The following is a 9059-nucleotide window of genomic DNA, read 5'->3' on the forward strand; positions in this document are numbered from 1 at the left end:
AATTCGTCCGTCCATTCGTTCTTGCTTCCGTCCGTCCATGCGTCCGTCAGTGTGACCGTCCATGCGTCCATCAGACTGTCCGTGCGTGCGTCTGTTCGTGCGTCCGTCCCTGCGTTCGTCCATGCAGCCGCCCCTGCGTCCGTTCATGCGTCCATCCAGGCATCTGTCTTTGTGTCCGTTCATCCATCTATTCAACACTCCAAGTACCACCATTTCGCATCTTCTCATCATATATTCCCCATATAGAAGCACCGCCATCCAGCGGACATTCCAAGGACTAAACGAGAGGTGGTACACGCACACTTTCTTACGGCTTGCGCTTCGAGTCCACTTCCCACCTTTAACCACTTCGAGTTCATGGTATATACTAGTTCACTGTATTCATGGCACTGCGGCCAAACGCTCGCTAAACCTTTCGAAAACTAAGGAGGTTACGCCCAGCGAGTATGACGTAGCAAACTTTTTCAGTCAGATAGTGCTCAATGTACATGCCAATGGCTGCTAATGGGAAATGAGAGGCAGAGAATTCGGCTTTTACTTTCTTACGGCTTGCGCTTCGTGTCTACTTCCCATTTTTAACCACCTCGAGTTCATTCATGGTATATACAAGTTCATTGTATTCATGGCACTGCGGCTCAACACTCGCTAAACCTTTCTAAAACTAAGGAGGTTACACCCAGCGAGTATAACGTAGCAACCCTTTCTTGTCAGATACGGCTCAATGTACATGCAAATGGCTGCTAATGGTGATCGCAGCCTACGCGTTAACTAAAGGCCGAATGCCCCTGTCTCTCATTCCCCATTAGCAGCCATTGACATGTACATTGAGCACTATTTTTTATTGTTCAACAACGCACAGAAGAAGTCTCTCACCGGCACCACCTTGGAGGTTGAAATGTTATACTTGTTACAAACTACGAGGGACGAACAGGTGCCGCTATAATGAGTTTCGCCCCTCAAACCTGATAAGGCACACTTCTGATTCCGCCTATTTTCATTGCACCTTTGCTCGCGATATTTAACCAGGACAAGTCTAACGAGCTTTTTAGTCATGCTGTAAACACCTTCTTTATCACGAGACTGGTCAAAGTAAGCATAGCTGCCGGTGCATATCTTTAAAAGCGGACCTTTTAAATCCGGCTGTAAACTGTAAACGCGACGAAAACTATATGCGCTATGATCGTGCGTTGCATCGCGTTCTGCTGCACAGCTGTGCGCCTGCTTCACTAGCCCCTACCTTTTCCGACTTCAGCCCACCTTCATGCACACTGAGCTCAACCACTCGATCATGCCAATCATGACGTCATGGTGATCTGCTGATGTTTTCCTTCATTCTGCATAAATCCGGTGCGTTTCGGCGGCGCGAGACACCAGTGGAAGACAGGGAGGAATGGTCGTACTGCCGATGAAAAAGTGGTTTACTAGGAATCTCACCGTGCTGCCAAACATCAATGGTGTGCTCGAATTGTTTGAAGTATTTCACGACATATTAGATGCGAAGCAGCTCTTCGACTCACGTGTGTACCGCCGTACCAGCGCCTCCTCTATTTTTTCAGTGCCCGGGCGAAGGAGCAGATTTCAGTAGGAAGCGGCCGTAGCTGTTAGTGGGGCGTTTCTCCGCCAGGCTCCACCACCAGAGTAGACATGTCGCCACGTTGTTTCTCGCGCAAACGAATACCGCGGCTGTATTTGAAGCTGCTATATGATTCGGTTTTCGGCTGCCTTTGCGTTGCTTAAGGTATAATGACAACTTGTAAACGAGAATCGTGAGCCACTTGTTCTTCTCGACAACCAGTTGATTTCAAAGGCATGTCTCGTTCGGGACTTCTAGATCGAGGCGATGGCGTGTCGTCTTGTGGGTCGATACCAGATAGCTCATGCCAGTTACCGTTAAGTTCGCTTGACTGAGAATCTTTTTTCGACTTACTGAAAGTCGATTTTTGCGAGAAGCCTTTGCCACAGGTTATTACTAATAGCTTGGGTGCCTAACTTTCAGTGGCGTTGCAAATTATACGCAAGCCTGAAATTCACGTGCGGAATAGAACAAAATGCCACTAGACTGCTTCCAGGGATATAGACGATCACCCGTTCCCTTCGCAAAGCTTTTCAGTGTTATATGTGTTGCCACCAAGAGAAAACATGTGTCATATATTCAGGAACTCTGCTGGGTGACTTCACCATTTGAGAGCTTCAACAATGAAGTCGTCATGAGACAAAGAAAAACAACTGCATATGTGGCGCAATCTCGACTACATTGGCTAAAATGTTTTGAATAGGCACTGTTAAAGTCTAAAGTATACTGGTGACTATCAGCTTGAGCCAAGCTGACAGGTGTGAAAAACCACCAGGCCTGCGTGGAACGCACAGCACAGTTACAGCGAAAGCAAGAAGAGCGGCCTTGCCGATCCTGTTTAAGCATTCTTCGGGTAACTGTTACGAGCACTATTGCTGGGCACCCGCTACGCCAATAATAACCGTAAGTTATGGGTAGTAGGCCGGCATTTACTATGCTATCCTTCGTCATTCTTCGGAGAAGCGTTGTATCCACCAAACACTTGCAAGAAATTTTGTGCGAATTCTTCATGCAGTAGCTAATGACAACGACGAAATATTCCTAAAGTAAAAATGCACCATAAGTTAATACATGATCAACTACAAGCTGTTATAATGGGTTGAAACTTTAGAGGACCCACTTGTTAAGCTGTTCGTAATTGTGACGCCTTGTTGTTCCTTTGTTCTTCTAAAACACTTTATTGCTAATATTAACGTGAATCGTTTCCCGACATCAAACCTCCCTTAGGCAAGTATGCGAACAAGTCCCAAGCACTGGCGTGGCTCAGTGACCGAATACTGGGCTGGCACGCAGCAGACACGGCATCGAACCCACTGTGTCCAAGGAGTTTTCATGCGAAGTAGCTCTTTGACTAGCCTGTGTAACGCTCTCCCTCCGTCCGCACCGCTTCTCTCGCCGCAGCACTGTAGCGGTGCCAAGTATCTCACGCTCTCCTAGGACCACGACGCGTTCCCCTCGACGGAGGTGTTGGAGTTGTTGAATATTGTGTGAACGATGAAGATAGTCAATATCATCATTAGGGGATGCGATCAGTGTTCACAATAAAGTAGAGGGCAACGGGTGGGCTTCGCCATGGGCACGGCGGCTCGTCCTTTCCTCAACATTAAGTGGTGAGAAGAGGTCGATCGGGTAGCCTTCGCCATGGGCGCTGCAGCTTGTACTTTCCTCGACATTTTGGTGCCGCGAAACCCGGGAGGAAGGACCTTCGGAGGTGAGCCGGAGCGGACTTTACGAATTTCGACCGCAGTCGTAGCCTCGAGGACTTTTGTGAAGCCACCATGGCTGAAGCTGATATGCGATGCCTAACCACCGCTGTGACCTGGGAGCACGACACCGGTTGCCACTAAGACTACTAGGAGAACCCATGGATGGACGTCAGTGCAGGCATCGTGTGGAGGTTCGCAAGACGGAAGCCCTCACATATACTTCGGCTCCGTTCCGACGCGCCCTTTACGACGACGGCCCGATGTTCACTAGTGAAAACAGTTAAAAGGTCAAAGACGTGCATATTGACAGTGCAGCCCCGTGAGTGCAGGCATAGTCTGGAGGTTCGCGAGACGGGAGCCCTCACGTTTACTTCGGCTACGTCTTGACTCGCCCTTGAGGATGACGGCCCGATAATCGCAAGGCAAGACAGTCCATGGAGGTCGACTACGTACATCTTGAAGGTGCATCGACGTGAGTGCTGGCACCGTCTGGAAGTTCGCGAGACGGGAGACCTCACGTCTACTTCGGCTCCATCATGACTCGCGCTTGTCGATGACGGCTCGATATTCGCAAGATCACGAAGAACGACAGCCCGACAACTTACGGATATTCGTTGTGCGAACCGTCTGTGATGAATGCCGAGTTGACTCTGACTCCACCTCGTGACACGGCCGGCCAGTGACTTCTGACGTTTCCGACACTGGACCGGATCATGGAGGCCCTCTACGAAAGGCGTAATCAAACACACAAGGTCGTCACGCAGGTGATCGCAGATTTCGGACAGCTTTGGCATATGAACCCCCCATCAATACGTGAGTTGAAGAAGATTCACCAAATTTTGACTGAACAGTACGAGCTTCTCAGAGTAATCGATGAGGAGATTGCAAACACAGTTGACATCAATAATTTCGAAGCGGAAATAGAAGAAGCCGAAGTTTATGAACGCCAGATTATTCTAGCGAGGGTGAGAGCGGAGCATAAGATTGACGACGCACAGAAGGCTCGGCAAAGTCACGTGAAAGCGATAAAACAACGGATGAGAGCAGAAGCAGAAGGGAAAATACTCTCTTCGTCTCCGTCACCACCATCTAGCCATTACCTGCTGAATAGCAATCTTGTCGCACAGAAGCTAGATGAGTCAGCCTCAAGACAAAAGGGGGAATATAACAGCAGCATACAAACCAGGGTTGCCACCACAGAAAAGCCAAACCAAGAACTCAACTCCTGAAAACGACCGCCAAGTCTAAAGGCACCTTCCGCGACATTAGAATTCACGCCAACGGGCTGTACCCACGAAGGTAATGACAGACTATCTACAATTACTCAGCTGATCATGGAAGACATTACTTTGATAGGAAACTGGGGAAGCTTTTGAAGATCATAAAGGTAAACCGCCAGGTCTTAAAGGTGAATGCACGCTGAAGACGACAACTCCAGACCAAATAATGTCACCACCAATATGCTTAGAAGCGCCTGGCGGAAGCTAGACAAAACCACTTCCTAAAGCGTGTGGAAACAAAAAGAATACCGCGAGGACACAGATGCAAGTCCTTTGTACTGCATTTAGGTTCTCCTCTTTTAAGAAGCTACAAACTTCAAGGTTGAGGGTAATACAGAGGACCCATCTTATTTCAGCAAAGAATGCCGAAATAGCATTGCAGCCACGTATAAGACAAAGCAGACCAAAACAGAAAGAGACGGCTGGTGCTTCTGAGGTAAACAAAGGCAAGACGAGAAAATCAAAAAAACTGTCCAAAGCAATCTACAGTAAAACATCGTGGAAGCGACTGCATCATCGTTGTTCATGTGAACCTAGAGTGTTCATCGAAAGCCCACCCTGGGGAACACGTTCAAGAGCACGCATTTGGAACAAGCATCGGAAACACCGCTGGAAGAACCGGCACAGGAGAAAACTTGGATTGTCCCATATGGCTGACTTGGAACTCGAATAACTACCGACTAGTATTGTGTACAAAGAACCAGGGAGGGGGGTGTTTAGTGTTCTTCGTCGTCAAGCGTTATTATGGGGGCGCAGAGGATGTTAAATATTGTGTAAACGACGAAGATAGTCACTATCATATTTAGGGGATGAGACTGGTGTTCAAAATAAAGAAGAGGTCAAAGGGTGGGCTTCGTCATGGGCATGGCGGCTCGTCCTTTCCTTATCAGGAGTGATGCCATGTAGGTGACGCCGCAGTTGCGCGTTGGCGTCGCGCTCCCCGTATACACAATTTTCGAAGGTGTGCGCTGACGTCACTCTCTCCGTCACCCTAGAACACGCTACCTGCAGCGCCCGCAGCTGCCACTTCGACATCGCTTGTCTGCAGGAACTTCTTAGCGTGCACTTCACCGATCACAAGGCCGTGGTAGTCAAGGTGAAACGCGCGCCTGCTCCGCTCCAGCGCCCGTATATAGAATCTGAAGAAACGACAACTACGAAGTCTCACCCAACGCTTCAATTAAACATACACGAATATTAACCCGTCTATCTGTACCTCTGAGTTTCAAACAAACGTTTACTTGAGTATAAACGCTACACCGAGTTTCGCTTGAAACCGTTCTTCAAGCACTTGTGTCAATGCCTGTTTTAACCGGGTCAATGCCGTACACCACTGCTTCTTTGTATACCATTAGGGTGCCCTTCGGAGAGATGGTCCATAATTTTATAGTTAAAATGACAAGAGGAGATATTACTGTATATTCAAGAACTTAGGATCAGTTGGGATTTTTTCGCATGATTTAGCATGGCTAGGCAATACTTTGTGTGGCCAGTACCAGCTAGGAACAAATTATAAGTGCTCGCCCCACCATTAGAAACTACACACGGCTTATTACTCTATTTTTGCTTTCTTCGTACGTGTCTTCACGTTGGTTGCTCATTCCGAACTCAGCAGTACCTAATGTTTTATTCATTAAAGATCACTTTTATTAGGATTTCTCCTATAAGGGATTTGATATAATATTATACCGATTGGTGAATTATTTCCTATTGCAAACGTCATGCTCTCTGAACCCATCATATCACATAACTGAATACCAAAAAAGTATATGTACGAACTATTTTCTGGGTGTCTATGTTGTGCTGTCTTTCTTTTTCGTGTATGTGCACAGGTAGCGGAAAAGGAAAAATAGTGGTTGTCCCCTTGGAGTCATATTCACGAACACTTGCTCACTGAGCCAAAGCCAACATTTTAGTTTACATTGATTCTGTCTTTAGCCTATCCATAGAGATTTAGTATGAATCGACTTCGTCGTAATCTTCAGGGTTTTACGCAAGCTTATGAATGCAATATGACCCGTGGCCTACAAATGTACTATCAGCGATACAGAACAGTTGCACCTACGTCTTCGGCTTGTACTCATTTAAGGAGACTAGTATCACTTTAGTAGTAGGGCATTCAATCTATATACTCTAATTCACAAGATTTTAATAGAGAAAGAGGACAGACGAAGATAGCTCAGGATCTGCAGCGATTTATACGGCAAGATGTAAACATGTTAATTATATAGACCTCACCTAACGCAACGTTTTTTTTTTCATTATTAAAGTAGCATTCGAATTGGGGGAGACTACAGCAGAAAATCTAGTCCCTATTCTTCCAAAGAAAACATCTCAATCAGTCTTTCTAGATCCAACTTGAGAGATAATGAAAAAAGACGCGCACATCCGCAACGTCAGACTCAAGAAAACTATAAAAAGAGGTTACTGCCTTTAAAAAAAAAGCTCAAAATGTACATTCCTTCAAAAAAGGTGCCGTGGGAGCACGATATCGTGCAGCCCTTCCTTCTTGAAAGATGGAGAAAGATTGTTTGAAACGCTGGGCATGACAGTTCGTGCCGCCTAATGGCGATCACCTTGACAGAGACTCGGTATCTCTCACACAAGAAGCCACTACCAAAAACCCCTGCAACTGAATAGAACAAATGAAACACAATAGAAGTAGGTGTGACAGTAAAGTACGAAAACGATGCACCGGAATGAGATTTGTCCGACCAAAAAATACACAAAATATTCCTTCAGAACATAACCGTTCTAGAACATCTTCAACGACCAATTCTATTCGGCATCACACTAATAAATTTATTTACTTTGCACATTCAAGTGGATAATTTCAGTCACTTCCTCATTTTTTATGCCCTAAAGATTTCTGTGTTTTCGGTTATACAATGTAAGATTTTATGTTTACCCTGAAAAACAAGAAAACTTTGTTTTCGATCCGCCCCGTCTCTCCGACTGTGAGCTGTAACTTTTGAAAAGTAACTTTTCTTTTTCTGTTGAACCCACAAGTATCACACTTTATTGTGTCATTAGTCACGGAGAATGCACTGCAAAAAGCTTGATTCTAGGTTAACAATTATTAACACAGACTTGTTACCAGATAGACAACTTCCTGAGGAAGTGCAAATACATGACCATGGTCTTATTATTATGCGTGCATGCGTGTGTGTGCGCGCGCGTGTGCAACCTTGCAGTGACAGGAATGATGTCCAAACTTTGTATTTCCGCACCGTTTATCTGGATCACCATAAGGTGCAATCGACCTTCCTGCCTAATGCTCGCTCAAGCGAAATGAGCAAAGATTTGTCACTTGAGCGTCACCATATCCTTTCTTTTCTGAAGGGATGGATGGAAACCGAAGAGAAGCCCGGCTTTAATGGTGCTTTGAGAACCCTCTGTTTGAAAAATAGCTATTTCTTATCTCGAGAACAACTTCAATCGTTGAGGTGAAATAAGAGATTCTGAAGAAAGTAGAGAGTATGTTCAAGATCGTGTCACATACAGAAGCGCGTAGGACACCGAGGCAGATAAGTGAGTGTAGAGCATTGTGTTATTTTTTAAATATTTTTATGAGACCTTTTTTCCAATCTTCGCTATGGGCGAAGAAAGTTCTGCAGCATGTTTTGTTTGAATAGGACGTTCGGAAGTAACGAATCATTGAAACTTGATATATCTATATCTTCAATAGAACAAAACCACGAGGAAGCGAGTTTTAGCATAATTTGTTTTGATCCATGTAAGTGCTGTAAAAAAAACATTTTATTATTTGTAGGCGAGGTTGTTTATGGGAATGAATTGGTGCACTTTATGGCTTCGTGCTCTAGAAGTGTACTTTATATTTGTGTGTACCTTTATATTATTATTTAAGAAGTATTTTAGGCAGCACTGAAAGTTGGGTTATTCTATACCTTAAGAAGCAGCGTGAACACGACAAACCAAAGTTGAGAAACTAGATGACACAATTACTGCAATAACAAATATGATATATTAAAATCAAGACAATTTAAGTGAACGAAACAGGAGTGCCTTGAAGCTTAGTACTCGATAGGATAACCCCTTGGAAAGCCTGCAAGAAACAATGAATTCCTTGAGGCTAGTTCCGCGCAGTTCTGCAGTGAACGGAAACGAGATGTAATAGCTATGTGGGTCGGTCTGGTAGCTGCGTAGTGGATCTGGCGATTGGGTATTCAGAGCACGCGATGCAATCGCCCGCCCCCAGTGCGCCTACTCGGGGTCTACGTGGGTTCAGCGCTGAGCGGGTGTGAGGACGTACCGGGAAAGCAGACGCCGTTGTAATACGTTTTAGACGAACTGTCGAGCGTGCTTCTCCGACTAAATCAGTGAAGGACCAAATTGATGCCGGTAAATATTTTCTCAGTGGCTTTATTCTGGTTCAGCATTTTTCAACCCCACGCAAAATGTCGGTTTTTCGGCAGTAAAACTGAAGTTTGGGTTAGCTGGTTATTATTATTCGCTAAGCGACTTCAGCACGCACAACAT

This window comes from Rhipicephalus microplus, chromosome 2 (genome assembly GCF_043290135.1).
Source record: "Rhipicephalus microplus isolate Deutch F79 chromosome 2, USDA_Rmic, whole genome shotgun sequence".
Taxonomy (NCBI): domain Eukaryota; kingdom Metazoa; phylum Arthropoda; class Arachnida; order Ixodida; family Ixodidae; genus Rhipicephalus; species Rhipicephalus microplus.